The 21,264-nt window shown below is 42.3% G+C and overlaps 1 long non-coding RNA gene across 1 annotated transcript in view; it reads left to right on the top strand.

The window, feature by feature from the left end:
• LOC118026301 overlaps window positions 1-20,214 on the top strand; it is a 94,838-nt gene extending 74,624 nt beyond the window's left edge. The window contains exon 5 of the long non-coding RNA XR_004683522.1: window positions 19,763-20,214. This is a non-coding gene — a long non-coding RNA (uncharacterized LOC118026301). The remainder of the gene's footprint in view (window positions 1-19,762) is intronic.
• The last annotated feature ends 1,050 nt before the right edge of the window (window positions 20,215-21,264 follow it).

Consider the following 21,264-nt stretch of genomic DNA (forward strand, 5'->3'; position numbering starts at 1 on the left):
GTAGGCAAAGGAACCATAGGCAAAAGAGCCTAAAGATGCTATGCAGGTAGTAACTTACTGACAGTTGAGTGCCCCCTAGGGGATGGCCAGTAGAGAAGATGGTCCAGGTTCCTGAATTTTGGCCCCTTTTCCATTTTTCCAGTCCATGGGGCAATGCCTGATGCCACTTGGGGATAAAAAGAGCCTCCAGGCTCATAATCATTCATAATAGAACGATGAGAGTTCCAGCTCTCATTTATGACCAGCAGTTGTGAGAATTAAGGTCAGTGGCCGTACTTTGCCATTTACGAGGTGACACACGGATGTTAGTAGTCATTACCGCTGTGACTGTAAGGCTGTCTGAGATCTTATTTGGGAGAGAATGTATTCCCTGAGAATAAGGGAAAAAACTATTTGAATTTTACAAACGAAAACAGCTTTATTTTTTTGTCCAATTGTGGAAATAATACCTACATGGAATATCCCCCCCCCAATAAATGTAGCCAAGAAAAGAGAATACGTATTTAAAATTTTGATACATATCACTAAAGAGCCCTTTAAAAAGATTTGGTCATTCAATATATTTACCAGACACGTAAGAGAGCAGCCTGCACACTGCAGATGCTGGGTTTTGCCCATCTTTTTGATCATAGCCAAACTGTTGTTTTATTTATATTTCTTTGATTACTAGTGAGGCTGAACATCTGTTCATATAGGTATTGGCCCCATTTTTATTGAATTACCTGTTCTTATCCTTTACCCATTTTTTTATGTTTCATACTGATTTATAAGAATGTGATGCACTGCACATATTTACCCTTTTCCTGTACATATGGACAAATAAATAAGTAAATAAAATCTTGAAAAAAGATGTGAAATTATTCATCTGCATTTTCTTTGAAAGTAGCATTTATTGGGTGCCTGCATGTCTTTGTCTCATGCATGTATAATTTCATTAAATTAGCACCAAAATCTTATGAGGTAAGAGTTGTTGTCATCTCCATCTAACAAATAAAAAACTCGCAGTTCAGAAAACATGATTCACTCAAGGCCACCCAGTGGAGGAGTGGTAGATTGACCACTGGAGGTCCAATCTCTGACTTTATAGAAGATAAACTGTTCAACTACTTCATAATCCAGAAATGATCCTGCCAACAGATATTTAATTTGAATAAATTCATAAGTTAAAAGGAAGCTATTACAAATACTTTCCCAGAAAAAATGCCCAATTCTGAAAAGAATTACTTTAATAGCTTTATACAGGCTGGATAATAAAAAGTAGGAATAATGGCTGAGAATGGCAAGAACTAGTTTATACAGTAAGATTTACTGATTTCTGTAAGTTGGTGAATGGAATATTTTGGTTGTTCAAATATTCCAGCTAAAATAAAATGCGGGACAGTGTCCTCATGAGCCAGTGGATAAACATTCTGAGATCCTTTCTGGCAGAAATCATATTCTTCTCTATAATCAGGAATAAGTGAATGAATGTTATGTCTCCTTCTACGATAGCCCCTGACTAGGGGTGACATTTTATTTCTACCCTGCCCACACATTTCATGTGTTAATTTATTTTTACAGCCAAGCCTTGGTTACATAACCTGTTCTCTTTGAATTCAAGTGCTGTTTGATACCATACTTAATTGTTTTCTTTGAATTCTTTGTCATGTTACACATTTGTGACCCATTTCTAGCAAAATCAAACCAGTGAGCTATGAGATGTTCTGTAAATGAATTATCTAGGTTCTTGCTAAGATGAGAAATGGTTGGCAAATTTTTAAAAACTATGAAGTATGGTAAGATATTGGTGTTGAGTTGGGTCTTTCATGTTGATATTTCGAGCTTTGGATACTTTCAGAGAACTTGTACAGGAAATGAGATGTTTTAAAATTACATGGGAAAAGTGTTAATTAACATTCTTTTGAACATTTCATATCACAGGGAAAATAGTGCTTTTTCTTGACTGGTAATTCAGGAGTTGAGGGTGATTTCCAAAATTTTAAAGCCAAGAAAACAAAATTACACAGAATAATAAGGCAATGGGAAATAGTTTTAACCACGATAACATGAGAAAGGGTTGCAGAATAATTTTAATTTGCTTAAGAAATGTGTGTCTTAGACACAATATCCAAGGAAGTTCTTTGCTTTTGTTCTTGTTTGGGGTTGGGGTTGTGGTTAAAAAAATAAAAATAATTTTACATACTGGATTTAATGACCTGAAACATTAATTTTAAGTTATGAAGAAGGAAGTTTGCAGGCTACTTATCCATCCAGTAAGGGGATACAGTGAAGGCAAGAGGACGTGAATCCAATCTTTGTTGTCTTCAAGGACTGTTTATTAGACATAAAAAATTCCTTTGAATAAGCAAAATTTCTTTTTGCTTGCTTCTTGTTAAAAACATGAAAGGGAGAGTGAGAGAGACTCCGACTACTGGGTAATAAGTTAATTTCTCTTGGGGGTGATCTGTCTTTGGTGGAGAGAGCTGGAAGATGATGACGTGAATGACGTGTGGGTAATGATGGTTTTGTTTACTAAGATGGGACAGAAGAAGGAAGCCTCAGGGGCAGTGGACTGGAGTTCGTGTGACAGGGGTCTGGACCAGACATACAGATTTGGGAGTCATTTCTCGATTGATTTAGTCAAAAAATATCTATGGAGTACCTATTAGGTGCCAGGCATGTTTTGGGGAGCAGTAATGGCTGTTCCCCTGTAGCTTTAGCTCAGAGATAATTGGACTAGTTGGGGGAGTGCTGGGGAGCATGCTTTGTCTCTTGTCACATCTCTCATTTACTCCGTGCTCAGGGAGAGAGAAAAGGTTCAGCAGTAGCTCAGAACTTGAAGTTAATGGACTGCCTTTTACTGCGGGCAGAGATGCTGTATGAAGGGTGTTTTTAATGGCATGTCCTCTTCTTTTTCTGCTCTCCAGATGCATGCTGCTGGCAGGTTAGACAGTCAAGGACTTTCCCCTTGTGTGCAGAGCAGATATTCCCTTTTGCTGTTCTGTCTGCCCCCGTGGGTCGGACTGGCCTGCCAGGTGGCGACTGCAAAGCTGCATCAGCTCAGGGCAAAGCTTTGGAGTGAGCTTGCTCTGTCTATGGCCGTCTCTCAGTTCCTCTGTGTTGGGGCTGCTGACGCAGGCCTCTGCTTCTTGTCCATGTGGGTGGATATGTAAGTGGATTTGGGGTTGCCTGTGTGGTGCTGGCCTTTACTGCTCACTTATTCCTGGTGTAGCGGAGTCTCGGGGTTCAAGGCTGGGAAGCAGTGGGTCCCTTGAGCCTGAGCTGTATTTCCCATTCCCGCTTTTGCCAGAGCTCTGCTCCGCTAATGCTATTAATAAACAGCATGTTTTATTTGGCTAGTGACGTTTGTGTGCATGCTCTGTTGGCCAGGACTTGAAGGGAAGGAGGAGAGAGGAGCAATTCAATTCAATTCAACCCAACGCTAAGGGCATTTGAATAACATGTAGGGTACCCGAAGCCTTGATAGTACGTAGATTAGCCAGGAACAGTACATAAGATGAGAAAAGAGGGGAAAAGGTGACAGGATCCTAGGAAAAATGCCACAACATTCAAGGGGGTAGGTATTACATTATAGAACTACAGTGAAAGAAGAACTAGTGTAGGGAGTGAGATAGAAGTGTGTGGATAGTGACCTGTGGACACGGATACCAGGGGAGGTTTTCTATTCGTCTTGTTTTTACTTTTTGTACCTTGTTTGTTTTTTTTTTTCCCCCATCATAACAATGAGGAGTAGCTACTTTTATGGTAATAAAAAAAAAACTCTAGGGACGCCTGGGTGGCGCAGTTGGTTAAGCATCCGACTCTTGCTTGGTTTCAGCTCAGGTCGTGATTGCAGGGTCATGAGGTCAAGCCCTGTGTTGGGCTCCACACTCAGCATGGGGTCTGCTTGAGTTTCTCTCTCTCCCTCTGCCCCTCCCCACCATGCTCACTCTCTCACTCTCAAATAAATAAATAAAATCTTTCTAAAAAATAAAATAAAATGTTATTTTGCTGTCTCTCTATGAAAGAGGAATCTTCCTTCCACCTCGGGCTGAGGCTGCAATGAACAAACCCACAGTTTGACTGCAGGTACATTAGTAGAGTACTTCTTTTGCAGATAACACATGTATGCAGCAAATACGGATTCTGAGAAAATTCATTTTGTGAGGAACCATCTGGGACAATAAAATCTGAGGCCAGGAAGCACGTGCCACAGCTGGAGAAAGTGAGTGCAAAAGGGAGAGAAGAAACCTGATCTCAGACCAAAGGAATTTATTTGTCCATTCAACAAACACTCACTGAGCGTGTGTTAATGCGTCAGGTTCTCTGCGAGGTGGTGGGAATTCAAGGGTCGGCAGGATCAATGTGATTTCTGCCACCTCTGACCTTCCATTACTATCGAGGATGCACCAGTCAGGAGGGCGTTGAACAGAGTGAAAATGCTGTGATGTACCATTGCTCCAGAAGCACCTGGAAACATCTAAAACAGACCCCGGTGAGAGGTGAAGCAGACGGTGGTGGTCAAGAAGAGCATAGAACTCCACTGTGGACCGAACCCTTCCCTAGCTACATATCTGGAGATTTCTCCCCAGACAAGGAATGACATTTTCCCTAATAACTGTGTATGCAAGGTTGGGATGCTTCCTCATGGATGTGCTGGTGTTTCCATGACTGATAGGGAAATGATGGTTCTACTAATCAACAAAATACCTAAATACTATGAGTACTTGGCTCAGCATCCGAATATGCTTTTTCGTTCTGTTCCAGAAACCTCTTTCACTTTAGAAGCTGTCTGGTTTCCACACCTAAACTCAGCTGAAAAGCTAATTTATGAACAGAGGATGTTGAATGCCAAGTCAGACAGGCCGTTCCATGGCAGCTGTAGCAGATTACAGCCTATTAAGTTTGTAAAGACACATGTCACTGTGCTCTTCTGCTTCGAGGAAGCCATATGCTCTATTCTTCAAATGTTTTGGGTCTGCGTTCCCCCAAGGTTTCAGCTCTATGGTGGTGTGTCTTGACGCGTAGGGAGCCAAGAACATCAGCGCTATGTCTCCCAGGCTTAAAGAAAGGGGGAAATGCATAAGCAGGGATTGAAACAAAGACCGGGATTAAAACATGTAGGCCCATGGTTTTACTCTCATTGCCATATGCCTCTGAGCCTATGATCTGCCTAAAGTGTTAATCCAATTTCTGGTAAGCTTTTCATTAGTTAAGTGTGGGGATTGGTGCATTTAAAATAGCCAGGCTAGGTATATGAGGGGTTGCCTTTGGTTTTTGGATTGAGAGATGCAGGGAGGTTTTTAGGAGAGCATGATGGTAGACGCTAACCTCTCTTGGCCAGGTGATGTGGGCAGGAGGGACGCTCTGAGAAGACAATGGAATGGTAAAGTTGGGAGGATTTAATGAGAGAATTGTCATGAAGCACTCATAACATATAATAAGTATATAATAAACACTCAGTAAATGTTCTTCTCCTTTCCTCTCAGAACATAGTTTCTCTCCTTACCCTGGGCCTCAGATCATAACAGTTCTTTTGCCAGCTTGTTTGGGGACACAGAACAGGCTTGGTGGAAATAGAACTGTGTGTAAGGGCCACTTACTTCTGTTTTGGCTTTCAGGGCAAGGGCAGAGTTTTCTCAAAATAAATGATGGTTCTGGGGCATCCTTGACCTTGAACAGAAGTACCTTCCAGGGTGGTTCAGGGTCCATATCACATCTGGTTACCCCAGTCAGTGCCTGAGGACAGATGATCAGAATGTTGGGTGGAAAAGAGCAACGCTCGGGGCACCTGGGTGGCTCAATCGGTTAAGCATCTGACGCTTGGTTTCGGCTCAGGTCATGATCTCATGGGTTGTGAGATCGAGTCCTCTGCACTCAGCAGGGAGTCTGCTTGAAGATTCTCTCCCTCTGCCCCTCCCCCTACTCACGTGCATGTGCACCCACGTGCATGTTCTCTCTTTCTCAAATAAATAAATCTTTAACAAAACAAAACAAAATGGCAAGGCTCTCGGTTATAACAGTGTTCCCTCCCTTCCCTCTATGCTTTCTTTTTCCCTTTCTCCCTTTCTCCCTCCTTCCTTTTATCCTTTTCCACCAGAAAAAGGAAGCAAAGCAGAAACAGTGTAGGAGTAGGAAGATACCTGAATTAGAAATCTTAGTTCATTGAGGATGATATTTGCTGTGGGTTTTTCATAGATGGATTTTATGAACTTGAGGAATGTTCCCTCTATCCCTATACTCTGAAGAGTTTTAATCATGAAAGGATGCTATATTTTGTCAAATGCTTTTTTCTGCATCAATTGAGAGGACCATATGGTTCTTCTCTCTCCTCTTATTAATGTGTTCTATCACATTGATTGATTTGCAAATGTTGAACCAACCTTGCATGCCAGGGATAAAGTCCCTTAAGGTCAGGAACATTCCAAGGATGCCCACTCTCACCACTATTGTTCAACATAGTACTAGAAGTCCTAGCAACAGCAATCAGACAACAAAAAAGAAATAAAAGGTATTCAAATTGGCAAAGAAGAAGTCAAACTCTCTCTCTTCACAGATGACATGATACTTTATGTGGAAAATCCAAAAGACTCCACCCCCAAGTTACCAGAACTAATACAGCAATTCAGTCATGTGGCAGGATACAAAATCAATGCACAGAAATCAGTTGCTTTCTTATACACTAACAATGCAACTGTAGAAAGAGAAATTAGAGAATCAATTCCATTTACAATAGCACCAAAAACCAAAAGATACCTCGGAATAAACCTAACCAAGAGGTAAAGGATCTATACTCTAGGAACTACAGAACACTCATGAAAGAAATTGAAGAAGACATAAAAAGATGGAAAAACATTCCATGCTCATGGATCGGAAGAATAAACATTGTTAAAATGTCTATGCTACCCAGAGCAATCTATACCTTCAATGCCATCCCGATCAAAATTCCAATGACATTTTTCAAAGTGCTGGAACAAACAATCCTAAAATTTGTATGGAATCAGAAAAGACCCGAATCACCAAGGAAATGTTGAGAAAGAAAAACAAAGCTGGGGGCATCGCGTTGCCCGATTTCAAGCTATGTTACAAAGCAGTGATCACCAAGACATCATGGTACTGGCACAAAAACAGACATATAGACCAATGGAACAGAATAGAGAGCCCAGATATGGACCCTCAACTCTATGGTCAAATAATCTTTGACAAAGCAGGAAAAAATATGCAATGGAAAGAAGACAGTCTCCTCAATAAATGGTGCTGGGAAAATTGGACAGCCACATGCAGAAGAATGAAACTCGACCATTCTCTAACACCATACACAAAGATAAATTCAAAATGGATGAAAGACCTCAATGTGAGACAGGAATCCATCAAAATCCTAGAGGAGAACATAGAGAGTAACCTCTTTGACATCTCCCACAGCAACTTCTTTCAAGATACCTCTCCAAAAGCTAATGAAACAAAAGCAAAAATGAACTTTTGGGACTTCATCAAGATAAAAAGCTTCTGCACAGCAAAGGAAACAGTCAACAAAACAAAGAAGCAACCCACAGAATGGGAGAAGATTTTTGCAAATGACACTACAGATAAAGGGCTGATATCCAAGATCTATAAAGAACTTCTCAAACTCAACACCCAAAAAACAAATAATCGAGTCAAAAAATGGGCAGAAGACATGGACAGTTCTCCAAAGAAGACATACAAATGGCTAACAGACACATGAAAAAATGTTCATCATCATTAGCCATCAGGGAAATTCAAATCAAAACCACCTCGAGATACCACCTTACACCAGAATGGCAAAAATTGACCAGGCAAGAAACAACAAATGTTGGAGAGGTTGTGGAGAAAGGGGAACCCTCTTAAACTGTTGGTGGGAATGCAAGTTGGTATAGCCACTTTGGAAAACAGTGTGAAGGTGCCTCAAAAAATTAAAGATAGAGCTACCCTATGATCCAGTAATTGCACTCCTGGGTATTTACCCCAAAGACACAGATGTAGTGAAAAGAAGGGCCATATGCACCCCAATGTTCATAGCAGCAATGTCCACAATAGCCAAACTGTGTAAAGAGTCGAGATGCCCTTCGACAGATGAATGGATAAAGATGTGGTCCATATATACAATGGAATATTACTCAGCCATCAGAAAGGATGAATACCCAACTTTTACATCCACATGGATGGGACTGGAGGAGCTTATGCTAAGTGAAATAAGTCAAGCAGAGAAAGTCAATTATCATATGGTTTCACTTATTTGTGGAACATAAGGAATAGCATGGAGGACATTGAGGAGGAGGACATGGAGGAGAAGGAAGGGAAAATTAAGGGGGGGAATCAGAGGGAGAGATGAACCATGAGAGACTATGGACTCCGAGAAACAAACTGAAGGTTTTAGAGGGGAGGGGGGTGGGGAGATGGGTTAGCCCGGTGATGGGTATTAAGGAGGGCACATACTGCATGGAGCACTGGGTGTTATACGAAAACAATGAATCATGGTTCACTACATCAAAAACTAATGATGTACTGTATGGTGACTAACATAACATGTGACTCATGGTTGCTCTGGGCCATGTCATTGTCACTAATGGGAGTGACCGTGAGTTTAACGGCCCAGGCCTAGAAATGGTACCGATTGCCTTGTACTCATTGGAGAGGACTTTGTCACATGGCCACACCTAAGGGTACAAGAACTAGGGCAATGCAGTGCAGTTGGACAGCCTTCTGCCTTCTTCTATAGTAGAATGTGAGAGTGGATTTTGGTGGGTAGCCAGCAGTCTGTGCCCTGGATGGGGTCACATTCTCTCTTTATAGGATCTCACATTCTTCACAGTGGTCCAAGACACAATTACATTTTATGATTATTGGATTCATTTTGCCCCACCAGACAAGGGCAGGGATCATGTCTCTTGTTCGTCATGATGTCCAGCACTTGACATAGTACTAAACTCAGAATAGACCTTCAGTCAAGATTCATTCCATGAGAAAGGATTGGTTGATTCTAAAGAACCTCAAATGAGACTGTCTGCATGTGTCCGGTGAGGTGTTGAGCCTTGTGCTTGTCAGGCATCTTTTGCAACTTTTGATACACTTTGGGAAAGGGGGTGTGGTAGGCAGAATTCTAAGATGACCCACAATGACCCTCACCCTTGTATAATCTCCTCTCCTTGAGAGTGGCTGAAACCATTAAATATGATGATGATTAAGTTATGTTATTTGGCACAGATGACTTTAAGAAAAGGAAATTATCCTGGGTGGACCCGACCTACTCAGGTGAGCCCTTGAAAGGGACTGGGCTCTCCTTCAACAGGTTGGAAGTGTGAAAGGTATTTGATGCGAGGGAGACTCTCTCTTGGTGGCTATGAAGATGGAAGGGGCCACATGGCAAGGACTACAGGTGGCTTCTAGGAATGGAGAATGGCTGCAAATGACAGCCAGCGAGATAATGAAGACCTCAGTCCTACATCCACAAAGAACCGAAATAGGTCAACAGCCTCAATGAGCTTACTATTGGATTTCCCCCCACGGCCTCCAGATGAGAACTCAGGCTGGTTCATACGTTGGTTTCTACCACAGAAGACCCTGAGCAGAGATCTCAACTGAAATGCACTCAGACTTCTGGTCTACAGAAGCTGTGAGCTAATGAATGGGTGTTGTTTTAAACCACTAACTTCGTGGTAATCTGTTAGGCAGTACTAGGCAGCTAATACAGGTTTATGTTTGTTTACTGGGATGGCGTGGAAGTTGGAGAATAGAGAATGATGTCTGCTCCCCTTAGGGCTTCATAGATCTGGTGCCTCAAACTTAGGTAGGATAACTACCTATTCTAGTTTGCCTGGGACCAGGGTTCTTAAGTATGTGGGATTTTCAAAACTAACACCAGGACAGTCCCGAGAAACGAAGGCAGTTGATTCCCCTATACGCTGTAGGAGTTGCTTTGTGAAGAAGAGGTACAGTGAGCCGTGGTGATTAGCTTTCTTCTGTGCAGCGGACAGCAGGAATGTGATACTTACTTTAGCCTGCAATGGCTGCTTGTTTTAGAACCACTGGAGGAATGGGCTAACCATTCTCAAATGTGCTAGGGTCACAACGTCTTACATGGTGGATACTGTAAGCCTCATTTTGATTATGAGCAATCTGAGGCTTAGTGAATTTACATAATTTGCTTAGGAATGCCACCTGGGGCTATTTTACATGCACGCTAAATCTCCAGGAGATACTAAAAACAGCTTTAAGAATCAGTACATATAACATCTTCAAAACTCTGGAAGGACTACTTGGGAGAGCCCAGTGGTAATTTATCTTCTTTAGTTGCCTTTGCTTAGCTTAGGAGCTCGGAGCTCTGTGGGGAGAGGTAAGGGATACATTGAGTCTGAAGGGCATCTACCTAGGTTTCTGTGGCCAAAACATATGCATTTATCAGGGACGACTTAACTCCAGTATCTGACCAGGAATATCATTATTGCATTATTATTATTTTATTTTATCATTTATTTATTTGGGCGGGAGGGAGGGGCAGAGGGAAAGAGGGGCAAGCCTTTCCCAGCTCCTTCTGCAGCCTCTTGGGAATACAGGAAAGTTTTAGCTCTTCTCTCATACCACCCCAGGCATGTGCAAGAGTCTTGAGGCCCCTCCTGGAAAGTAAGTTCAAGTCCTTTCTGCTTTCCAAGCCCCACTGCAGTGTGGAGTTTGCTGTCTCTCCCTTGAGACCTGTCCCAAGAGGGTGGGCACTTGTTGGGGACACTGCAGGGTCTGACTTTTTTTACTTTTACTTTGCTCTTTTAATCAAATTTGGGCCAGAGGACTGACTTTTCAAGCCATCTGTTATTAGTAAGATAAACTTTTCCTCTTGGCACTTAAAACTGAATTTTTGAGACTCAGCAACATCTTTCTCACCTTATTACCTGTGCTAAGAATTTCAGAACTCTATTTGGAGACAGCTGACACAAGACTTTTCTCTGTTGTTCTGTGGCCTTCCTTCCCCTAAGACATAGCCTGGAGGGCCTGAATGCATCTAAAAAGAGGGAGTAGAAAGCCCAGAGCAGTTAATACTAAAATATTCCTCCCTTATGCTTGCTCGTAGGTAATAGGGATCTTGACTGAGGCTGGGCAGGAGTAGGCGGAGAGCAAGACGCAGGTCATGTACATAGCTTGCTCACTGACAACGCCAAGCCCAGGCAAATCGTCCCCCAAATCCACCTACAACAGGTCTAGGAAGAAGCCTTGCCGAATAAAACAGAGGCAGCTGGCCGACCCAGAGGAAGGGCAGAGCTTTGAAAACTCACCTACCACTGGGGCTCCAGGCCAGCTCAGGTAGTGGAGCAAGTGACTCTTGATCTCAGGGTTGTGAGTTCAAGCCCCACGTTGGGCGTAGAAGCTACTTTAAAAAAAAGTACTAAAAAAAAAAAAAAAAGAAAAAAGAAAGAAAAATCACCTACGGTAGCATCTAGTGAAAAAATGTCATTGTCCTCAAAAGAGTGCATTGTGAACAAGTTTAAAAGGGAGAAGGCCTTGCAGTGTTTGTCCCCTACTTAATTATACTTGAAGGAGGAGAAAATGCAGATGACCTTGGCTTAATTCTGTTTACTTAGGTATCATTTTCATCTCTTTTGGTGCCATAGTTGAATCTCAGATGAACTAACATGTTTGGTCCTGCCTTCCCAGCCTCCAAGGCTTCTTTTGCTTCTAGATACTGATTCGATTTTTTTTTTTTTTAAGTAGGCTCCACACCCAGCAGGGAGCCCAGTCTTGACCCTGAGATCAAGACCTGAGCTGAGATTCAGAGTCAGACACTTAACTGACTGAGCCACCCAGCTGCCCCCCCATATGATTTTTAAATCACTTTTATTAACTCTGTGGAGAATGCAAGTACCTCCTAGACTTGGTGGTATATCAGCCTTAGATTTTGAAAACGAATTATGTTCTTGTCTTTTTCTATTTCTGATGACGTTTTGTTGAAAAGTTTGGAGAGGCTACATCGGGGCCGCCACCCTAAACTGGATGTTCCATTGTAAGTTATTTTTAATAACATTTAATAATAGTGCAAATAAATATTTTTATTTGGTAATTATTAAAGGCATTTAAAATATTGAAAAACTGGGGCACCTGGGTGGCTCAATGGGTTAAGTGTCTGCCTTCAGCTCAGGTCATGATCCCAGGGTCCTGGGATTGAGTCCCACATCAGGCTCCCTGCTTGCGGAGAGCCTGCTTCTCCCTCTCCCTCTGCCTGCCGCTCTACCTACTTGTGATCTCTCTCTCTCGATGTCAGATAAATAAATAAAATCTTTAAAAAAAATTGAAAAGCCAATTAGTTGTTTTTAAATGTAAGTCATTAATGTTATTGGAGTCAAAGATATCCTAAAAAAGTAACTTTTTTCAAAATAGTTAAAAGTGATAAATAAATAAAATGAGTATATGAATACCATGAGTCTGTATAGGCTTTGCATTGCACAACTCAGGGGATGAATGATGCCTTTGGAGTTGATGAATTCGACAGCTCAGAGTAAAATCAACCACTAAGTCTACCCTTTAATAAATGCCATAAAAATATTTAAAACTGGAAATTCCTGTCATATACTGAGATCTAAAACCATATCTGATAAAAAAAGGTATAAAAGAGGTGGCAAATAATTTTCCTTTTACATAACTGCTGATGGACAGCGGCTGTCTGAAGAACTGTGTTAAGAAGGATTCTGAAGTCACATCTAAACCTAGAGGGAAATGGGTCAGGATCAGTTGTTCATGCTTATCATAGGCACCAACTGCGACGTGGCAATCAAGACCTGTGTCAAGCTTTTGCTATCCTTAGTATAAGAGAAAAGCATGAGTAAAGAAAAAGAAACTAGGATAAGCAATATGTAAAACTAAATGCATTAGTTTAAAGAAGTCCAGGGCGCCTGGGTGGCTCAGTTGGTTAAGCGACTGCCTTCCGCTCAGGTCATGATCCTGGAGTTCCGGGATTGAGTCCCGCATCGGGCTCCCTGCTCAGCGGGGGGTCTGCTTCTCCCTCTGCCCTCTTCCCTCTCATGCTCTCTGTCTCTCATTCTCTCTCTCTCAAATAATTAAATAAAATCTTTAAAAAATAAAAAATAAAAAAAAAATAAAGAAGTCCAAAGATGTCTTTCCCCAATTTAACGTGCATGTACAAAACCCTGTGCTGTGAGTTCTGGGGAGAGAGAGCTGTTCAATGAAGCTGAGATCGCTTCAGATCCATGGACATTGATCCGTCAGGCTTGAATGCCAAAAGCTTTTATTTAGGCAGAAGAATATTGATAGTCCTTACACAGTGATCTTACTGAGCATTTTGTGATGTATCAAATTTAGGGGACTTCACAATGATGAAACAGAAATTTCCTTTATTGTGTTCATTCTCACAGTGTTTTTCTGGCGTATTTGTTCCAGCATTGTATTCGTTTCCTTGGGCTTCCATGTCAAGATACCACAAGGTGGATGGCTTATACAACAGAAATTTATTTTCCTCAAAGTTCTGGAGGCTAGAAGTCCAAGTTGAAGATGCTGGCTTGGTTGGTTTCCGGGGAAGCCTTTCTCTAAAGGCTGTAGATGACTCTTTTCCAGCTGTATCCCCCATATGGCCTTTCCTCTGTATGTAGACACACACCCCTCTGGTGTCTCATCCTCTTCTTGTAAGGACACCAGTTTTATCTGGTTAGGGCCCCACCCTTATGACCTCATTAAATTTAATTACCTTCTTAAAGGCCCTATCTTAACTCCAGTCACATTGCAAGGGAGGGCTTCCGCATATAAATTTTGGACGAGCTTGGTTCAGTCCCTGTCAACAATCCCATGCCTTCAGTTGCACACTGTCTTCTGGAGGGGCCAGGCATGTTCACCTGCAAGGCAAGGAGGATGGAATCAGCACTGGGATAAGGATACAGGAAGTGCTGAGGGAGTTAAGAGGGAGAGGTTGCTATTAGCAACGGCCACAGCCTTCTGCGAGTTAACTGTTTCCTTATCTCTTTGTTTCTCCCTCAACTTCAATCACATCTGCCTCTATGGGGTTTTCAAACTGCTCTGCAGAGCCCTGGAGTTCCATGGCCCCTGGCCCCCGCTGTAGATTCCTTAAAATGTGTGATTCAGATTCCATTTAAAGATACATTTCAACTATTAAAACGGTAATAAAATAACATGCAAACAAACTTCAAGAAAAAACTCATGTGTGTTATTACAAAATTTTCACACATTATGGATCGCTTACACACCAACTTAGGGTGCCGGGTTCTCTTGATTTCCTGAAGACTTTGGAATAAGACCTCTGTGGTTGCATGCTGCTTGAAGAATATCTTGAGATCGTAGGACTAGCTGTAAGGAAGAGCTTATCTGTGTGAAGAAACAAAAAAAAATTTATGCAAATAAATTGAGCATTGAGGTTTATAATTTTCATTTAAATCATGATTTCTGGGTGCCAGGGTGGCTCAGTCGGTGAAGCATTTGCCTTCAGCTCAGGTCATGATCTCAGGGTCCTGGGATCAAATCCCACATCAGGCTCCCTGCTCAGCGCGGAGTCTGCTTCTCCCTCTGCCTGCTGCTCCCCCCTGCTTGTGCGCTCACTCTTTCTCTCTCTCAAATAAATAAATAAAATCTTTAAAAAAAAAATCATGATTTCTGCTTTCTTTAATAAAGCAAATTTACTGACTTAAAATTGTTGCATATATAAACTTGTAAATTACATTTATGCTAATGAATGGATGTTAATAAATAATGACTTTATATTTATTTAGTGTAAGAGTTCATGTGAAGGTAGGGTTGCCACTAAAGCAAGTTTGAAAACCATTGCTCTGTTTGTCTACATGTCTTCTGTGCTGCCTCAGCTATTAAACTACTAAAAACTGCAGGAGCTGATCATACGCTGTAAAGCAAACAGTTAAGATCAGGCACATGGGGCGCGCCTGGCTGGCTCAGTTGGTTAAGCGACTGCCTTCGGCTCAGGTCATGATCCTGGAGTCCCGGGATCGAGTCCCGCATTGGGCTCCCTGCTCGGCAGGGAGTCTGCTTCTCCCTCTCCCACTCCCCGTTTGTCTTCCCTCTCTCGCTGTGTCTTTCTCTGTCAAATAAATAAATAAAATCTTTAAAAAAAAAAAAGATCAGGCACATGGACGTCCAGCTGGATAGACATACATGTCCTTTATGTGCCCTTGAGTCATTGGTTTTACAGCCTGGCAGTGAGCAGTCATTCATTAGAATTTTAATTTAAAAAATTAGTGTAAGGACCTGAGTTGTGGGGGGCATTAGTATGAGTATTTGGTATTAACATGAGAGCAGCTCGGTAGGAAACTTCCTAATGGAAATGTCACTGATAGTAATTACCCCTTTCCAGTCAAGCAGCTCTTTGATTTTCCTCCAGCATTAGGGGACCCGGCAGTCTGACAGATCCAGTGGAACTAGAAGGGGGATTTTAGAAAGCTAGAGAATCTGGAAAGCTGGCTAGGGAATTTGGAGACAGCAGTGTGGTTTGCTATTTCTACCATCTGAGAAGTGTGTCCGAGAATTGCGTTGGGTCACGCTTTTCCATCGCTAGGGAGAAAATCGATGGGGGCAAACTCATGTGAGATACTGAGAAGGAGAGCCAAGGCTCGAGAATTTCAGAACCCGCAGATGCAGATCCATGCTGATGGGCAGAGGGTGGGGTAGGCAAGGTGAGGGGAACGCTCTTGCACTCCTCCCACGAGAGGTGTCCCACTCTCAGGGGGCCCACGGATGGTGCACCAGTGACCCTGGGAGGAGTTTTAGGACGACGTTTAGCATCATTGCTCTTGTAGGCAGCATGTGAGATGGTTATCATTACTCAAACCTTATGAAATCTTATGTTGATTAAACCGAATGTATGAAAAGCTCTAACTAGGGTCCCTGAACCAAAGTAGCTTTTTTTAGTCTTTTTTTTTTTTTTAATTAGTTCTTGGAATCCTTAAGCCAAGTACCAGCAACATCCTACTTCCAAAGAAAATGCTTACAAGTTGAAGGGTGAAATTTTCTGATGATTACACAGCCTCTTGCCAATAGATAAATATGTGTGTCTTCCATTCCTTAGTTTTCCGTATTATTATCCCCTGTGTTTCTATCATTCCCTCTCTCATAGAAAGAGCCTTGTAACCTCAAAATGAAGAGATTGAATGAGAACCCTGGTCCTGGTTTTTTTTTTTTTTTTCTTTTTTCTTCTTCAATGATTAAAACTTTCTTTATTTAGAACATTAAAGGAAACATGTCAGAGGGCTTAAATTATCTATGAGTGTGACAAGTTAATAATAAGATTGAGTTCTTCTGCCTGTCTCTGGAATAAGTCTCATTTCTCTGAGAATATGTTACACACACAGAGAAATACACATTGATGACAGTGGGCAAATACGGCAGCTATGTTTAAGAATATCCACGGGTGACATTAGACAAATACTTTCAGTATATAAATTTTTGTTTCTCAAGAAAGGAAATATTGCAGAGACCTCTCTGCAAAGCTATGCTGACTGTCTGTTTTAACTGGCTGATCTAATGTTCAGGGTATTTTTTGGTTGATTTCCTAGCAGTCAGAAATAACATGACAATTCACAGTATCTGATTTTTTTGTGGGTTGGTAATGGCTCAAACACATGGGAGTCATTCAAAACTTTGCTTTTGCAGGTTCAATAATTCCATCTCCACTTAGAAATGAAATGATAGATTTCTTTTTTTTTTTTTAAGCAAGTAAATAATGCATGGTGTGACGGGATGAGGAGAGTATTGCTAAAATTCACATCAAAAAGCATCCTTTATCATCCTGCTCAGTTCTCAGAGCTGTTCCATTAGTGCCCCTTTAACATGTAATATTTTCCAATTAAATGTGTTGGTAAGAGTTATTCATTTTAATAATTAAAGAGCTTCCCCAGCTCCCTGAAGAGCGTTACCATGGAGGCCCAGCTCCACTGCTAGGAATAATCACAGCATGCTAATGTAAGGAGAGGGTGACAGATGAATGCAAGTGTTGCCATCAGGTGAAGCTAACTTGGGGCTCATTTCAATGGCTGGGCCCTGGGGCGCCCGTGAAGTGACCTTTCGCTGTAGCAGGCTGTGATATGGTTTGGTTTTGTGGCTATCATGGACTGTAAAATTTATCAGTTATTATGTATTTAGACTATGCTTTGAGACGTTCTAGGATGATCTGGGAAGGCTTTTTGACTGCCTTTACCACTACTTAACTATTACACTGTGATCTCCCCCCACCCCAAATAAGAGTTTTGTAATGCAAAATTTTCATTTTGCCATGAAATTCTGCAAACAAAAATTTCTTTCATTTTAATTAAAAAGAAATATAGGGCCTTGGGGTTTTCAGGAGAGGCTGATGTAAAAGCAAACTTTGAGAAGGGGTCATAACTAAATGCAACAGAAATCCTTGGTCTGTTGGCAGCAGCTTTGTTGAATACAGGTCTCTGGGCGAGTAGTGAGACACTGCCTTCTTGGGTATAAAATGCTGGTAAATGTGATCCCAGCTGATAGTATTAGGGGATTGATAGTTTCCCAAACACTTGAGTTCCTATTATAAAAAAGTTATGTGGTATAGTAAAACCAAAACCCCCATCCCATTACTGAAAATAGTGATGAGAATCATGGTAACCACTACCACTACTAATCATCATCCTAGGGGCGCCTGGGTGGCTCAGTCGGTTAAGCAGCTGCTTTTGGTTCAGGTCATGATCTCAGGGTCCTGGGATCGAGCCCTGTCAGGCTCCCTGCTCTGCGGGGAATCTGCTTCTTCCTCTGTCCCTTCCCTGCCCTCCCCCCCGCGGGCTTGTGCTGTCTCTCTTAAATAAATAAATAAAATGCCATCATCCTAATAAAAAACTCATGCTTATAGAGTATTGAACATGGAACTCTATTCTAAGTGCATTACATAAACAGACTCATTTAACTACCATCTAAAAAGATCAGGTCCTAGATTCTGATAACTTGCTAGAGATATCAATGGTGATAAGTATGTCTACAAATATTAGAACTACCCCTATGATGATAATGCTTTGGGACTATTTAGTACTACACAGCTCTCAAACCCCTCCTACATTTATTCATGTGATTCTTGCAATAAACCATTGAGGCTATAAATAGAGCTACTTTTATGTTAATCGTACAGAGAAATGATGGGAGTTTTCCTAAAATTTAACAGCTAATCTTGGATTCCCAGAATTTTCAAATTGGAGTTATTCCACAGCTTTTTATTAGTGAGAGAACTGTCTAACAGAGATTTGTGCTCTGCTCAAGCTTAGGTCTTGTCATTGTCATTCTTATGAACTACCCATGACATCAGTGTTTTTGCTTTGATTATCAGAACCGGAAGGATCATTCCTTAGCTTTCCTTGATAAGAGGCAGCTTTGCTTAAGGTCGTTTGGGAATGCTCCAAGAACAAGAACAGAGGCAAAGTACCTTCTATGAAGGGTTCTCATGGTTTCCCAATGTGGTTAACCTGAAAAATGAAAAAAATGAAAAATGACCAAAAGGATCAGAAAGCAGAGGGGTGTGGGGGATCAGATTACCTGTCTGGGGGCGCCTGGGTGGCTCAGTTGGTTAAGCCACTGCCTTCGGCTCAGGTCATGATCCTGGAGTCCCTGGATCGAGTCCTGCGTCGGGCTCCCTGCTCGGCAGGGGGTCTGCTTCTCCCTCTCCCACTCCCCGTTTGTGTTCCCTCTCTCGCTGTGTCTTTCTCTGTCAATAAATAAATAAAATCTTTAACAACAACAAAAAAAAGATTACCTGTCTGGTTTCTTTCTTTCTTTTTTTTTAAAGATTTGTTTTTATTTATTTATTTGAGACAGAGAGAATGAGAGAGAGAGAACATGAGAGGGGGGAGGGTCAGAGGGAGAAGCAGACCCCCCGCCGAGCAGGGTGCCCGATGCGGGACTCGATCCCGGGACTCCAGGATCATGACCTGAGCCGAAGGCAGTCGCTTAACCAACTGAGCCACCCAGGCGCCCACCTGTCTGGTTTCTGACCCCCTCCCCGGGACAGGAGGAAACTGAGCGCTTTCTGGTTTCTCGGGCAATGAGTGGACTATGGTGCCATCCCCCACGGGATCCCAAGCTGCACTCAGCCATCTCGGGGTGGCTCGCTCAGATTGTTTTGTCTACATTTTGGGAGTAGTCATGATGGAATTGGAAAATGTGAAGGGATGGCCAGAAGCCTGGGCTACGTTCCTCCAAGTCCTCGCCACCATGTTCTCTGTAATCCAGGGCCTATCTTGACAGATGGTCCTTGTGCAGTATTATAGCTGTTTTCCTTTTTGTGGGGAGCTCTCTCAGCCCTCAACTTATAGTTAACATTTTAGCTAAATCTTTCTCTGTTCTCTTTGGGCAGTATATAGACATGACCTAGTGATTTTTGTACGCACTGGGTAGTACCAATAACTTGCTGATTCTTAAGTTTCAGTACAATAATCATGCACATGAAGCTTGTAGCAACCCTTGAACTGAAGGGAGAGTCACCACTCTCCGTTATGAGAAGAAAGAGAGAGAGAGAGTCCTCTCCTGCTTTGTCCTCTAAGTCCCTCTGGGTCCCAGTTGTCCTGTTGCACATGTCCCCAGATTATTATGATCTGCTATTCATCTGGCTGACTTAATCAGGACACATTTGGTTGCAAGGAATAAAAGTCTTTTTTAAGAAAAGGAGGGATTCATTTCAAAGATACAACAGGGAATTTCAAGGTAATCCACAGGTGGAAAATGAAGCCTGGCCTGTTTTTATGGGACTGGGACTTGGGAATAAGGTGCAAACTGCCTGTCTCTTTTCTCTCTTTGACTTTTATTTTTCCAGAGCCTCATTGTATTTGGGGTCTGCTTTTCTTGGCGAACTGTGGACTGTCGTCTGCTCTCACGTGGCTTATTGTGGCTGTCTCCAACGGCAGCTTCATGTCTCCGATTTGCTCTATCTTGTGGTCTCAAGACGGCAGCCAATTGACCTGGACTCTGCATATCAGTCCCTCTTCTCTGTTGTAAGCAACAGAAACCACCATGGTGAATTTAAGCAGGAAAGGAACTTACTGGAGGATATTACGTGGCATGCAGAATTGTTTGGAAGGGCTGGAGAATGGGCAGGAAACAGATGACTGCACAGCCAGAACCACAGCCACAGATGTGCCACAGAACTGGTCCCTGTGGGAAGTTCACCGGGGCTGAACGTAGACCTGACTCATCCTTGGCCCCCTGATGCTAGAGGCTCTTGGATTCTGCTGGTACTGCTTTCACGGCTCAACGTGTTCCTTCTTTTTTTTTTTTTTTTAATATTTTATTTTATTTATTAGAGAGAGCGAGAGAGAGAGAGAGAGAGCATGAGAGGGGGGAGGTTCGGAGGGAGAAGCAGAGCAGGGAGCCTGATATGGGACTCGATCCTGGGACTCCAGGATCATGACTTGAGCCGAAGGCAGTCGCTTAACCGACTGAGCCACCAGGCGCCCCATCATCCTGTTCCTTCTGAAATCAGATTCACTAGTGTCCCTGCATCTGAGCATCACTAGCTTCCACTTCAGCATCCAGGGCAGGGAGTTCTGACTGGTCAAGCCTAGGTCATGTGCCAGTTCCTTGCCTGCAAAGGAGGCTGGGCAAGCCAGCGTCAGGTGCTTCTGGGCTCTGTAGTGGAAAGAGGGCTATTCCTCCCACCGTGTCTCATAAAATAGGAAATTTCTCAAACCTAGAAGGGGATTTAGATTCTGGGCAGCCCCCCAAAACCAAAGCCAAATGGTCACTGCACTCAGTGTCCCTGTTCTTCACAACTGAATGAATATAAACAGTCTATTTTGAGTCAGATATCCTTCCCTAGACCAGTGGCCTATGACCAGTGAAGCAAGAAGCCTTTATACAGAGAGCTGCACTTTCCAGAACTCTGGTTGAGTATATTCTTCTCTAAGAAGCAGGGGTGTGTGTGAAATCATGACTGGGAAATCATGGCTACCTCTATTTCTGATAACGGCTTGTGATTAATACCCTGAGGTGACTTGTAATATTGCTAATTGTCCATCAGTTGCATTAATATGTTCGTATGGTTTTTAGCTTCCCTAGAATAGAAATGGTTACTTTGGGGCATTTGGTAGCCTCAAGGACCCAGATCTCTTCTAGAAAGTCCAATTTCTTTTCCTGCTTACATAATGGACATATTCAAGCCTACTCCTTGGCTGGAAATTTGGAATTGTAGCTTCTAATATTCACCAGATTGTGTCTAATGAAACAACCCTTTGAGACTTCGATGAGGGTCTGACAGGTATTATCTTTGAAAACACCTGCCTGTGTATCTCTCAGAGATAGTTTTAATGTGAAAATGGA

Source organism: Mirounga leonina, unplaced genomic scaffold (genome assembly GCF_011800145.1).
Source record: "Mirounga leonina isolate KUSES-001 unplaced genomic scaffold, KU_Mleo_1.0 Mir_224, whole genome shotgun sequence".
Classification (NCBI taxonomy): Eukaryota; Metazoa; Chordata; class Mammalia; order Carnivora; family Phocidae; genus Mirounga; species Mirounga leonina.